Source organism: Cibotium barometz, chromosome 4, assembly GCF_041138505.1.
Source record: "Cibotium barometz isolate CiBa-2024 chromosome 4, ASM4113850v1, whole genome shotgun sequence".
NCBI classification, from domain to species: domain Eukaryota; kingdom Viridiplantae; phylum Streptophyta; class Polypodiopsida; order Cyatheales; family Cibotiaceae; genus Cibotium; species Cibotium barometz.
In genome coordinates this window covers 4,833,817-4,848,067 of record NC_141049.1, presented here as the reverse complement: position 1 = coordinate 4,848,067, position 14,251 = coordinate 4,833,817, and positions in this window count along the sequence as shown.

The following is a 14,251-nucleotide window of genomic DNA, read 5'->3' as shown; positions in this document are numbered from 1 at the left end:
CATTCTTGCTTCTCGCCGACCCGTGGGTGGTCTAGAGCATAAATCCTTCACTTGGCAAGAGGTCAGAGTTCTTCACTTTGACTTTTTTTTTTCATCATTTGTAATTTTTGACGAAAATTTGTCTTCTTTGGCGCTTGGGAATTCCTGTTCGTCGTCGTGAGAAAAATGACACGGATATTTGATGTGGATTAGATGCTCATAAGAGAAAGGCTTGATGAACAAGGATATAAGGCATTTAAAAAGGCTGAACAACTTTGATGAAGAGAGGTTTTACTACTTTAAGTAGGAAAGGTTTGAAATATGGGCTTCTAAAAGAGTAAGAGAATCATTTTAATACTTTAAAGAGCATCAAAGAGCTTAAGTCTTAATACCTTATAATTTGATATAGGCCCTTTTACCATAAAAGAAGCAAAATAACAATTTTACGAAAACCTACAAGGGAGGAGGAAGTATCTACATTGTTGATTGCTTGAGGAGAGCTTTCTGTGGACTTTGCTTCAATCGAGAGTGAATATGGAGCCGCCTCTAGAACATGCTAAATCCATTCATAGTGGTTGAATGAGAGTTTAGCAAACCCATTTTTACCCATAAGAGGGTTTTCAACATGCCATCTCCATTGGTCTTTGCCTAATTGTTTGCCATCTCCAAAACCACTTACTTTTGGAATTGGTTCTTACTCCATTTGATTGATTATTACCCTATTTCATTGGTCTTTTGGAATTGGTTATTATTCTATTTCATTGGTCTTTGCCTAACGGATAAAATCCCAACTCTCTAACCTTTAAAGTGAAGCCTTTAAATTAATTTAAGCTCTCTATTTTCCCATGGTCTCCCCTTCCTAGAGGTCGATGCTCTTATAACATGGAAACATGAGGACTTATTTTCTAGGAAGAGAAATTAACATAAACCAAAAATATATATAAATTAAAAAAACCCATTGCTCAAAATATTCAACACATATTGTAAATTTTCTTATTATGTAATCCCTTAACTTTACTTCACATACATGTATGCCTTCCATCATATTCCTCTTTACCTATCTAAAGCATTTGCTAGATCCTTGTGGCTTCTTAAGCGTTGGAACCAATTCACCTCTAGACTCAGCATTGCTTAATGTAGTAAAGGAGGACTCAATGGGGGCGAAAGTTGGCCTTCCATGAGCCACCACAACAATTTCACAGAGGTGATTGGTGATGACTTCATTTCAATCTTGTTCGAGGTGCCACCTCATATGGCAGACTTACTAGACATCCATGCATTGGAAGGTCCAAGCTCACCACTACCTCTGAGTGAGCAGGAACCAAGTGAGTATGAATATTGCTCGTGGGACACCTCATAGCTTTCTTATCCTCGAAGGTTCGAGTGTTTCGTAATAAGTTCTTTGCTACAAGGGAACTCTCAGCCTTGGAGGGACTCATCCGATTGGTGGTGGATGACTAGACACCTAACAGCCCACAGGTTGAGCCCACACACACCAGAACTTGATAGGAGGAGAAATGAGCCATGCCATAATAAGCACCATCCTTCCATAACCAAGAAAAAGGATAATCAAAAGTCCCCATAAACAAGTTGGGTCACTACCTTAAAAGCAACAAAATAAATGGAGCGTTATATGTCCTGCACAAAGAAATCTCCTTAATCTTGAATGGTGGGACACTACTTTAAAAGCAACGTAATGAATGCCATGTTACATGTCAAGTACAAAGGAATGATGATCTCCTCAATCTTGGATGGTGGTGCTGATGTGTCAGCATAGATGGAGAAGCATAGTTAGGAGACTTGGGGAAGTCCTCCACTCGTTTGGGCATCCTTCGGGATGCAAAGATTAAGACCTTTGGGCTAAGCTTTCACCACATTTATTACGATGGATTTTCAGAGAAGAGGGTCCTAAACCATGATCCTCAGAAGGCCTTATGTGAGAGAAGCAAGGCTGGTTCATAATTAGAAAACTAAGTCAATATCTGTAGAGCATGTAGCATAGAAGGTCAGACCATGTCAATTGATATATGTAGAGCTTGTAACAAGTTGTTGGATGGTGAAGAGGAGGACCAAGAATATGAGTCTAGAGTTTGGCCACTCCGAGGACTGGATTCATATTCTAGCGATGATCTCACCATGGACACTCTTCCACAGATAAGCTTGGGACAAGGTTTATATAATTGGATGATATCAAAATAACATCCATGTTTGAGCTAGATATATTTAAAATAGAATGAGCAGTGCAATCTTCTTGCCCCCAGAGAGACCACTTAGTTGTGTGGAAAGACTTGGTTCACACCATGTGGTTAGTCATAATATCTTGTCTTGGGAAACATGGGCATTATTAGGCCACCCATTCCTCACACTATTGTCAACTATCCTACAATAAAAAATTCCAAATCCATAATCGTTCAGGTGTTTTAAAGTAGAATTTAACATTAGAACTACACTTACCTCTTGCAAGCTTTATGTGACTCTCACAGATTTAATGAGAAAGAGCATCATCCTTAAGATGGGATGGAAAAGAACTACCACACTCCAGCTTCCCTAGGGATGGGGTTACTATACCCTTAGTTTGGGCAAGGACACCCATAATCCATTAATAATTACAACCCAAGATGGTGTTACTGATCTATCTAATTTTTGCGGTTAAAAATAGAGCCAGGTCTCACATTCATCGAGTTTTAAGACAAACTTTAGTGTACCACCACTTTCTTAAACTTTCATGTTATAGAAATTGACCATTTCACTTTGCACCTTACATACATCTAGCACAAAATTGTTAAATTTCATCATCGTCAAACTCATGTCTGTAGAATTTACGGTGTGATTGAAGCATTTTGAGGGTTCTTTGGAATGCTGAGTGTGATGTCCAGAACTCGGTATCTACCATATCTTCGAATGTGACATGCATGTACCCTGGTAGTAGACACCTGGGGCGATGATAGTAGAGCATCATTCCTCGTTCATCCGAGTCTCTGTTCATATCAAAGCACAACTCTGCATTACATCCATCATATATTTCCTTTGGTTGATTGATGAGAACTATGAGAAACTTCAAAAATCTGTTTGGATCTAGGATTCTTCACCATGCTCATATCCTGGAATGTTGATGGGGAGAATTGAGGGAAGTTCTAACATACGTGGGAATCCAGTTGCTTTGCTTCATGAAACTATAATGGAGTGAGAATTTGCTTGATTGGCATGTATAGCAGGTCCACTCTCTGTGTTGGCAGTAGGGGAGCATTGGTACTGAAAACTGTATTGTGGCAATGTAAGGTACTCCTTGCGCTAGTTAGGCTGGATTCCGAAATCCTCTAGGGGGGTTTGGTATCATCTGTTTCTATTGCACTATATCCACCCCTTGTATGCACTAGATGCTGCTTTCGCCACCTGTGGAAATATAACTAATCATAAATGTGATAATGCGGATCTCTAGCAGATCAGGTAAGTGTGGGTTTGCCAGTTTGGTGTGACATGCCACATTTTCCCACAAAGTGCCATCTCTGCCCATTGGTAGTAGCTCTTCTAAGTCTGGCATTGGGGCTCGGAGAGGATATGGTACATATGGTTACCGCCTTGACCCTATAGTAGAGTAGGCTTCAAGCAAGATTCTTCATGTAGGCTCAAAGGGTGTAATCTACATCAGCACCTTGAACATCAGTTTGGGCTTTAAGAGGGGGTTCCTTTGCTAGTATGAGGCCCTCGTATTCTGCAGATAAAGACTCCATGACATTTTCATTAGTGAAAGCTTATAAATAATCTTGAGGGGGTAGATTATGTACCTCATCAAGCTGCCTGGGTGGAGATGGAGTAGTTGCCAGAAACTCCTCGGCGGGGGGGGGGGGGGGGGGGCGAGAGGGTTAGTTGGAAATTCAACAAGGGTAAATGAGTAACGAGAGAATATACAATCTGCCTCAATTTTGTTATAGGAGATACACTAGGATAGGGATTTACTAGTTTACTTGAAAGGGAAGGAAACACAGGGTAAGTTACAGAGGTTGAGGATCTTGGAGTATCCTCTTGAATCCATGCAAATAGTCACCTTGAACACTCCTGCAGGCAATGTACAATTGCTATTTTATGGGAGGAAGAAACCTTGCAGGAGCGAGAACCTCCAACATATCTTACTGAAAATATCCCTAGGATTTTTGTTGAATTGGAAATTTCAAATAAAATCACCACAGCTCAAGCACAGCTTTATCTAACACAAGAACACAATCTCATGACTCTTAGGTCAACCAACACTAACGGCACATCCTGAAAGGATTACCTTTACACAAGACTTGAATATGCCATGTTTGGGGTACTTTGAACATACAATGTATATTGAAACTAACCCTCTCACTTGCAAGTTTTTTGTGGTTGAGTATGTGTTGGAAGCAGATTTAATCTTGGGGCATAAATGGACTGTTGCTGCCCAAGCACCACTGTGCTTTGCTAGCGATAGAGTCATCATGATGGTCAACGATAAAAAGTTGATGATACCATACTGCCAGGAAGAGGATCCAACTTTAATTGATATCTATGAGGCTGAACGCAAAAGGATACAAGAGCCTCTTCCACAAAAGCCCATCTACACAATGACCTATCTCTAACAGGGAACTCAAAGGAAAGACCACGGATCCTATGCATTTTCATCGACAAACCTCAACAAAGGAGACAACCACATGCTCAAAGGCCTCGTCGACAACCACTCCACAAGAGACTCTAACCTCATCATCATCAACAATGCCCATGAGTCTCAAACCCATCAAATTACAGTGTTCGTCAAAGATGGGTGCCTACGCATGTACTTTAACAACAAGGATACTATGATGGTAATTCCATCAGCCAAAAAAGAACAATGTGAAGAAAACCTCACCACCACCACCTACTTCAACCCCAACAACTTCACCTATAGTTCGACAAGAATGGCGGTCCACAAGCAAATCACTCAACCACTGTTGTGTATTCAGCACTAACACAAGAGCTTGTCTGTTCAAGCAAACAATCAGCAGTCTTCCCTACTGCCTCGACATCATTTCTGCAACAAATTTAAGAAGCAATACGGAGACTTAGGAGCACATCAAGAACAAAATAACAATTCTCTTATCACCCTGCTCGAAGTGAGAAATGAGTGCATAAGAAGCTGTTGCTTGCAAATCATGACCTAGATGACCCATAAAAGCAAAAAAAGAAGAAGAAAAAAACTCGAGGTCAAAACCTGTAACTTCATTAAATTAGGCCATCTCATGAAATAACCCTTCATGGCCAAAAATCTTACAATCTCACGAGTTCAGGTTTCTCAAGAAATACAGTCTCAGGGCTTAAGCACTTGTACTTTCACAATTTAAGCCTCATCACGGATTAAGCCATATCACGCAATAGCCACTATATAATTTTTGTTAAGCTTATTTCTTACTATTCTTTTGGCTCAATTAATGTAGCAGCTACTCCATGAGTACGTATCCATACTCATGCACACTGGAGAACATTGGCACCAAAGCCTCACCCAATCGAACAATTCGAGAAGGAGTTAGAAGCTAAGCAAGAGTTCCAGTACCTTTTCGGGAAGATGTTCTATGTGTGGGAGGGCAACCATAGAACCATGGCTTGGATGTCAGTGATTGCAGGGTCATACAGAGAGACTCGAGCATGACATATTCGGGTCATGTGCACTTTGATAGACCCACGGAAGACAAGTGAAATCATGTTGCTTGTTTGCAGGGCTATATAGAATGAACTTATAAGACTTTTTATCCTTTTCCTTTCTTGTTTGTGTCTACTTTAATTTTGATTCATTTAATTTTAAAAATTTATGTTTGAAGATTCAATTAGCATGGAGTTATCAAACCAAGCTTGAGGGATGTACTCACGAATGCTAATAACATTTGTGAGTGCGACCTCAAGTTTTCATGAGCTCCTTGAATCTCTAAGAGCGTCAAGTCATAAACAATGCAAGAACCAAGGAGGTGAAAGGAACTATGGGCTGGTACCCTTTTAGTAGAGGGTGCTTAGCAAGGCTTGTATTTTAGGTTAGAGCAACATACCTTTTCTTGCCTCTTGTTTGTTTGGGGTACTGACTCATATTTTTGGATGTACATTCTGTTTGGTTTGTCAATGTGTTCCAGGTTGAGTTTAATGCAGACATCAAGCGAGCACTAGAGAGGATAAAGGCTACAGTTCCCGTGGAGGAGAGAGCAGCTACAAAGAAGAAGGAGATTGATGCAATGCAGTGAAAAATATTTGATCGGATGGGCAGGGTATAGTATCTACACTCTATGTTTGACATTCGTAAATGGTGTTGGGTAGGGTATAGTATCTACACTCTATGTTTGACATTCGTAAATGGTGTTGGGCAGGGTATAGTATCTACACTCTATGTTTGACATTCGTAAATGGTGTTGAGTGTGAGAAGTTTGAGTCTTCTCACTATTAACATTGTGTAGGTCTTAAATTGCCTTGACGCACATCTTGGAGATGTCTGGAAATCGAAATTATTTTCCTTGAATTTTGAGACTACAGATAAGGTCATCACTCTAGAGAAAATTAAGTGCATTGCACTTGCTCCCCTTATTAAGGTGGAGAAAAAAATTCAGTATCTCTTGTTGGAGAGGCTAGTGCTATCATGAGGAATATGTATTACATGCCTTCAGCAGATATTCCTTATAGGGGGTGAGCTTTGGATTTGGTGTCTTTGTTTAGCATTGATAATATTGTTTGTGTTAAATTCAATCTTTTGATGCATTTCTATATTGCAACTAAAGGTGGCTGGCTAGAAAGATTTTTTTGGAAAAGATAGAAAATCACGCCCTTGCAGTGCTTGAGGATGGCTTGCCATGCTTTTCCCCATTGCAAGTAATGTAGGATATTCATATGCTAATTGAAAATGCTAATTGAAAAGTGTATACCTCTTTTCTTGGTTTATATGATGATCTTAAATACTGTGCTACGTTGCCAAGTCCTTGCTTGACATGAATTGAGAGGTACGTCAAAGTTGGCGGGACCTCCACGTGATGAGAAGAGTGGTGGTGTTGGACAAGAAGATTTGTTAAACATTATGGGGAGGACATGTCAGTACATACATCCGCTTCATCTCTATTATTGAAAATGGTTTCTATTGGAATAGATTTCAGTGTTACATGAAGTGTCTGCTCTTGTGCAACTTCGTACTTCTATGTTGGTGTTTGCATGTCACAATGGAGCCACGCCACCCATATTTATGGCCTAGAGCCTTTCCCTATTTGAGATGCATCGTGTGTGAGCGAGCGATGACATGTAGACCCACTACATGCTGGAGGTGCAGCGGACTCATGGGCTCTCATCTACAAGTGCACCACTTCAGGGTGCTAGGGGTGCACTAGAGCGCTCATGTGGATTTGTTTCTATGATTTTGAATTTGCTATGTGTGCCAAGAGGTCTATTCCTAGAGATGGGTTGCGGCACAGGCCCTCTCATGAGGTCATGTTAGGCTAGTGGTAGATCTTGTTATTCGTTTGATGTGGATACACTCATAGTGGATATGCATGTGTTACCACTGTGCAGGCATCCGTTGGCTAGGGAACTCATAGGGATGACAAAGAGGGTTGGGGAGGATAATTATTCATCAAATCCCACTTCTAATCCCTTCGATGACTAGTGAGACACTTTACTTTGATTTTGCAGTACTATGTACATTGTCTAGTGACATGCTTTATTTATGGTGGATTAAAAAATGGTTCTTGTCATGGCATAAATTTTCCCTAAACTTATCATATTTAGCCCCATTAGAATCGTATGCAATTTTCTTTAACATATCTTCCATTGGCATCTGATCGATGTGATGGGATGGAAGGTGAAAATTGACGTGCCTCTCATATCATAGTCTCGGTGATGTGCACCTGCTCTGTGGATTCATCTGGCTTTGTGATTGTCCCTCTTTTGGTATTCTTGTCATAGGATTTGAGAAACTTTGCACATAGTGATTGATTGAATGTGTGGGGGAGTACCTCGACCATCTTGCCCAGCCCCACCTTTTCCATCTTATACTGGACATTTGTGTCTTCCAAGATTTTTTGGCACTTTGGGCTGTGGTATCGGAAGAGAATCTTGCCCTGATAAGTGTGGATGTCCTCTTGTAGCATGGTTCTCAGATCCTCTTATACTGGACATTTGTGTCTTTGAAGATTTTTAGGCACTCTGGGCTGTGGTTTTGGAAGAGAATCTTGCATTGATTAGTGTGGATTTCCTCCTGTAGCATGGTTCCTTTCGGATCCTTGGTATAAGGGCCAAGATATGTCAGCATTGTGCCCCTTTTCCCTCTCTTCTTTTTTGCGGTCGGTGATCCAGTGGCACTGGCTTAATTTATTGTCGGGGTCCCTTCAAACTCTGGGTCGGAGTCTTCTATTATAGCCATCTATAATATTATCAAGGGATCATTAGTCCCGCTAATTGGTAGGAGTTCTTGGTGCACGATGGAAAGAGTGTTAGTATGGTGATCAACATAGGTGTGGTGTTGTGGTGAATTAGAAGATATATGACGTGAATTAGTAGTTTACTGTGAAATTATTAGTCCGTCAATTAGCAGAATGTAGTTCATGTCGTGAAAGTTTTTTGTGTGAAAGTGTTAGTCTGTGAAAGTGTTGGGCCGTGAAGTAATATAATGCACTTTACGGCATGAAAGTGTTAGTATGTGAAACTGTTAATCTGTGAAATAGCAGAATGCAGTTCATGGGCGTGAACTATCAGTTTGTGAAGGAGTTAATCCACAAAATAGCAGAATGTAGTTCACGGTGTGAAAGTTTGTGATATTTGTTAGTTAGTGTTATCTATTTAGTTAGCATTTTTCATCAGTAGATAGATGCAAGAAAAAAATGGGTTTTTTATGAAAGTGCAGGTGGGGGATTTGTCACTGTGAAACAACAGACTGCTATTTCACGTTGTGCAATCCCGTATGCATTATTGAGTGTGAGATGAAGTATCATTTTAGACCGTGCAAGGGGGAGATAAAAAAGGAAAAAAGGAAAAAGAAAAGATTCAAATACAAGAATTATAGCCTTGAAAAACAAGTGATATGTGTGTAGGCAGTATCAAGCTTATTCTCATAATAATCGATGATTGAACCATACGCATAGGAGAGCGTAGAGCTCCTACCTGAGAAACGAATGTGGCAAAGTGTTGGGAAGACGGAGCATAGACGATGATCACAATCAACAGTAGTGTGGAGAAGAAGACCTTTGAAGAAGATTATGATGAGCAAAAGTGCAAGAGAGAGGAAAAGCAATGTATTTATGCTCTAGTCGTTGGCTCGGCGGGCCGTCTTAATTGGACATGGCACATGGCCAGAGATGATTCGTTGGATCTTTTTTACTATTTCATGGTGTGAAATGACCTAACGTGTTTCATGATGTGAAATAGTCCAAAGCGTTTCATGATGTGAAATAGCCTGAAGTGTTTCACAGTGTGAAAAGCTCGCGTTCCCTTATGCATGCAAATGTTGGTACCCCAGGGAGTCCTATATGCTCAAACATTCCAAGGTCAAAGAATATGCATTTAGAGGAGGAGAATTGAGCACTTGAAACATATGAACCTGTTTCACGACGTGAAATGGGTTAGACATTTTACAGCGTGAGATGCATAATCCTTTACCTTGTACCTATTTAAAATTGAAGTTATGGCTTGGATCTAGCTACTCTTTGTCACCCTCCTTCCTTCTTGTTTCCATGGAAACCAAGTTGGTACTTTGGAGCTTGTGGGTATGTGTTGTTATAGATGCTTTAGTTCTGAGTGAGAACTTCTTAGTTTTCCTTCCATCTAGTGGAGGAGTAAATCTACCGAATCTTCATGAAATTGTTGTGTTTTCTATGCATGTGGGTTCACTTTAGTGTTTCCATTGTCTAGAATTGGTTCTACTTGATATTTTTTTGGGGGTGACGTTGGAGGTATTGCACTCCCTTGTTTATTTGGGTGAATGGCTTTCTTTCTCCAAACCAATTTTGGTGTTGTCTTGACACTGGATATATCTGAGATTTGATTCTGCTTGTGCCTATGGCTCTCTTATGTTCTTTTGGAGGCAAATGCCGCACTAGATCTTGTGTTGTCCTTCGCGATACCCATACTTTTGCAGTTCCTTGATAGTAGTCCCGTGCTGTTAGTAAGTCTTTCCTTACCCACCTCTTTTGAATTCCAAGTGGTGTTCGGGCGTGCTTGGGTTGTTGCTTTCTCTCCCTGGCTTAATTCTCTTGGCTTTTGCATGGAGCTTTGTTTCTTTGCCTTGACACCCATGAGGTTTTGTCATTATCTAGTATCCTTGGGCTTGAAGTTGGGATTTGGGAACCCATTGTTGTCTTACTGGATACATATAGTGCTTTTTCTATGGTCCTCTTGAGTGGTGATGCTGGTTTGAGGTGGAGGCGTGTTCTATGGATTCTTCCACATTGCTTGGCATTGGTGGCTCCATGTCACATGTAATTGTCATCTTTCCCTTATTCAAGGGACTCCATAATGGGATGGTCATGGTATCATTTCCATTGTTGAGTTGTATTGTCCGTCTTTGCCATTGGATGTTATAGTTGTTGGCACAAATCCAAGATCATCCTAGAATCATCTCTTGTTCGTGCATGCATAACAAATACCTTCCTAACCAAGGGATTATTTCTAATGGAGATGTTAACATTAAAAAATCCCATTGTTTGCGTAACTGGTAGATACACGCTACAAACTTATGCATTAGTTGCCTCTACGTGTTAGAGCTACCCATGTTTCATAGGAAACCAAGTTATGACTTGATCTCGTATTAATCAATGCAATGCTCTTTGTTTGACTATAGACATGTACACTGAGGTGTGTAGGCTCAATATCCAGGTCATCCTCTTCAAGCAAGGTGAGTGAAGCCATGTTTACATGTAGCGTTCTCCCTTGGATTCTGTTTTGTTTTGGCTTCCCTTGCCTTGGCTTTCTCTTGAGCTTGTCTATTTTTTTACTTTGCTAGCTCTTTCTTTTGTTGTAGAAGATTGTCTTGTGCGAGCATTTCCTGGGTTAGGGGTCCATAATATTTTTTAAACTTACTTTTGTGTTAATATACCCTTCCATTTCTACCCCATCGATAGTTTCGATTCAGACTGACCCTTGAGGGGTGATCTTAGACACTCTAAAAGGTCCTAACCCTCTGTATTTCCATTTCTTTTTGTTGGTGCTTCCAACACCATACATGATGACAAGGTCCCCCCATCCCCGACTTTCAACTTTTCCAAAATGGCAGTATTGAGTTCTTCAACTATCATGTTGCCAACTTACTTGTTCTTGGGTCCCCTATCCTGAATGACTAGAGACTCGTGATGTTGCTACAACTGAAGTTTCCTTGGCATCTTCTGGTTGTAGCAACTCAAGCATGTTATCTTTATATTCAATAGCCAACTTACAGCATGTATCCAGAGTAGTCGGTCGGCCAAATAATCATGTATCTTATGATCTCGGACTCCTCTTCAGAAGCAGGGCAATCATTTAGCCTTTCCCTCACTTTGCATCTTGAGTTTAGGTGCTTGAGTCAAGAAACATAATCCGCATGGATTCATTTTCTTTTTGCTTGATGTTATATGGAGTTGAGCCACATGACTCCATCTATCACCACTTCAAGCAAAGCTCGTATGAACACATTCTTAAGCCACGTGAAATTGACTTTATGTTTAGGCTTTAAGGTTCGATACCATTAGTGGGATTTCCCTTCTAAAGCTAGAGAAAAGGCATGTATCATGGTCACGTCGCTCACCGGCCCACATGTTTCACATGACTCAAAGATCTCTATGTATTGGATCAGGTCCCCATCTCCTGAGAACTTTTGCACAAGTTTTGAAATAATGTGTGGTTTCATCTGTGTGGTTTCGTCTGAGATGGTCTGGATTCAAGGCCCATGCCTAGTTCCTTAACCATGCCTCTACCCATTTCTGTGGCCATATTCAATAAACCCGCCCTTGTGGCTATATTTGGATCTATGTGGGGATCTATTATTGGCCTCCAAGGAGCTATCCCCCCCCTACTTAGACCTCACCCTCTACCTACATAGTTCCATCTATCCCCAACAGTCCAGGTCTATGCCTAGGTCTGGGAAATTCCTTATCACCACTCGACTCATCATTAGTGGCCTCAGCTCGCCTTTGTTGAATTAAGAGTTCCATGATCTGCAATAATGTGGGATTATTGATCATTTCATTTATCTCGTTTGTTGGTCTTGTTTTTGGAGTTTTTTAGACTTAATAGGAGTGATTAAGGATCTGAATCCTAGTTAATGGTTGTTGCTATACAATTAATTAAGTGTTTTTAATTATTTTTTGTTGGATTTGCATACTTCTATCTATTAATTCAAACAATGCATTAAAAAAATGAAATGCATAAACAAAATATGGAATCCACTCCAATCCACTCCAATCCACACTTGATGGAGTCTTTACAGTGGATTCCACTCCTAATTTCTAAGCTAAATGTAATATGATCAAAGTCTTATGGGCTTCAAATCATGTAAAAATGGAAAAATAAAAATTAGGGTTTATCCTTTTTCCAAGAGATGAAAAGACCAATGAAAATCAAGGTTTTTCCTTGTAAGAGATGAAAATAGAATGTCCTAATGTAACAATCTTCAAATCAAAATAAAAAACAATAAAACTAATACATCCAAGACTCCAAAACCATATGTTTTTTCTAAAGTGTGACCTCCTAATCAACATTGGGGAATATTGGGTGATCCCAATAGCTTGGATGGATGAATGAAGCAAAGCCCTAGTCACCAGTAGGGGTGTCAAATATGTTTAAGGTAAGAGTTTACCTTAGCCTTGCTGATTGCCGAATCATATGTCACCTTGTCTTAGCGCCGTAATTATAACTTCTTGATATGGGTGCATTAGCTCATCACTTGCATCCTTACTCTGTCGCGATTGCTCCTTGTTTGCTAAAGGGGTGAAGAAAGAGCTCTCTTTGCCTAGATGAGATTCGTCTTCAGGACAGCTCTCTCTCATAAAAGGTGAGGGAAGAAGAAGAAGCTAATACAAGAGGGAGATCTACAAACAAATCGATGTAGCATACATCCATCAAGCAAGCAAGATTCAATAGCATACATGCAAGCAAGAATAGAGAAGGAGAGCTCATAAGTTTCTATTACAAGGGAATGATTCACTCCATTGTTAATAGTGTCAAAAATGACTTATATACAAGTGATTAGTTTTCACATTAGGCTAGCCAAACTTAAAAATAGTCTGGTCTCTATTACTATTCTTTAGTAAGTATGTACATGGAGTCCTTATACTTTCCCTATTTTGACATTAAGCTCAAGGTAGGGCCGCTTTATATGTTCCACTGGTGTCTTCCAAAAAATAAGTGCCCATTCAAGTAGGTAAGCACCTTCTAGTAGGTTGGGCAGGTGAAACCATATAAACCTATGCCACACACAAATGTAAGTCAAAGGTTATATTTAAGCTTATGTGAGCAGAAAGCCATTGTTATGTCTATGTTTCATCATGACTTATGACCGTGATGTATGATAATCTAATCATGATGATGTATGACCTCAAGATAATAGAGCTCAAGATGAAGACAAAGATGGAGCTCAACATGAAGATGAAGATCATGAAGCCAATGATGGCTATGTTGAGCTATGTTATGTGATGACATGTATGTTTATGTTCCCATGTATGTCATGTTATGTGTATGACCACCCCATTATGAGGCATAGTGGCTAATGTCCCCATGTATGATGTCTATGTTGATGGGATTGGGCAACCCTTGTTGAAGATGTGCCCATATGTGTGGATGTGATGATGTTTATGTTCATTCCCATGATTTTTATGATTGTGGTGCCATGATACGGTGGTATTACAATGTATGGTTGATGTATGCGAACCTCTGAGCTCAGTGTGAGAGAGACAAGTTGGAAATGGACAGTTACACCAATGTATGTTCATGATGATGTAATCATCTCTAGCCCATCGATGATGTAGGCTGTGTGATGTATGTGTGTGTCTCCATTAAGGGGGGGGAAAATGTCATGTCTATGTATGTCACAATACTTTTGGGATGAGACCCATTTGGCCACCAGGGAGGGGTGTTGAAATATGGTGCTCATCATGTCATGTATGGGCCACATGTATGTGGGAGTAAGGTACATGAAGCCTAGGATGCTACGAAATTGGAATGGATAAAGGCTAAGGTTATTAGGGGATGTGAATGGATGAATGTAAAAGGTGGTTAATGGCAAAAAAGTAGGTACAAGGAAAGTGCAAGGGTGCACAAGGCATGTGGAAATTTATAGACACATGGATGGCAC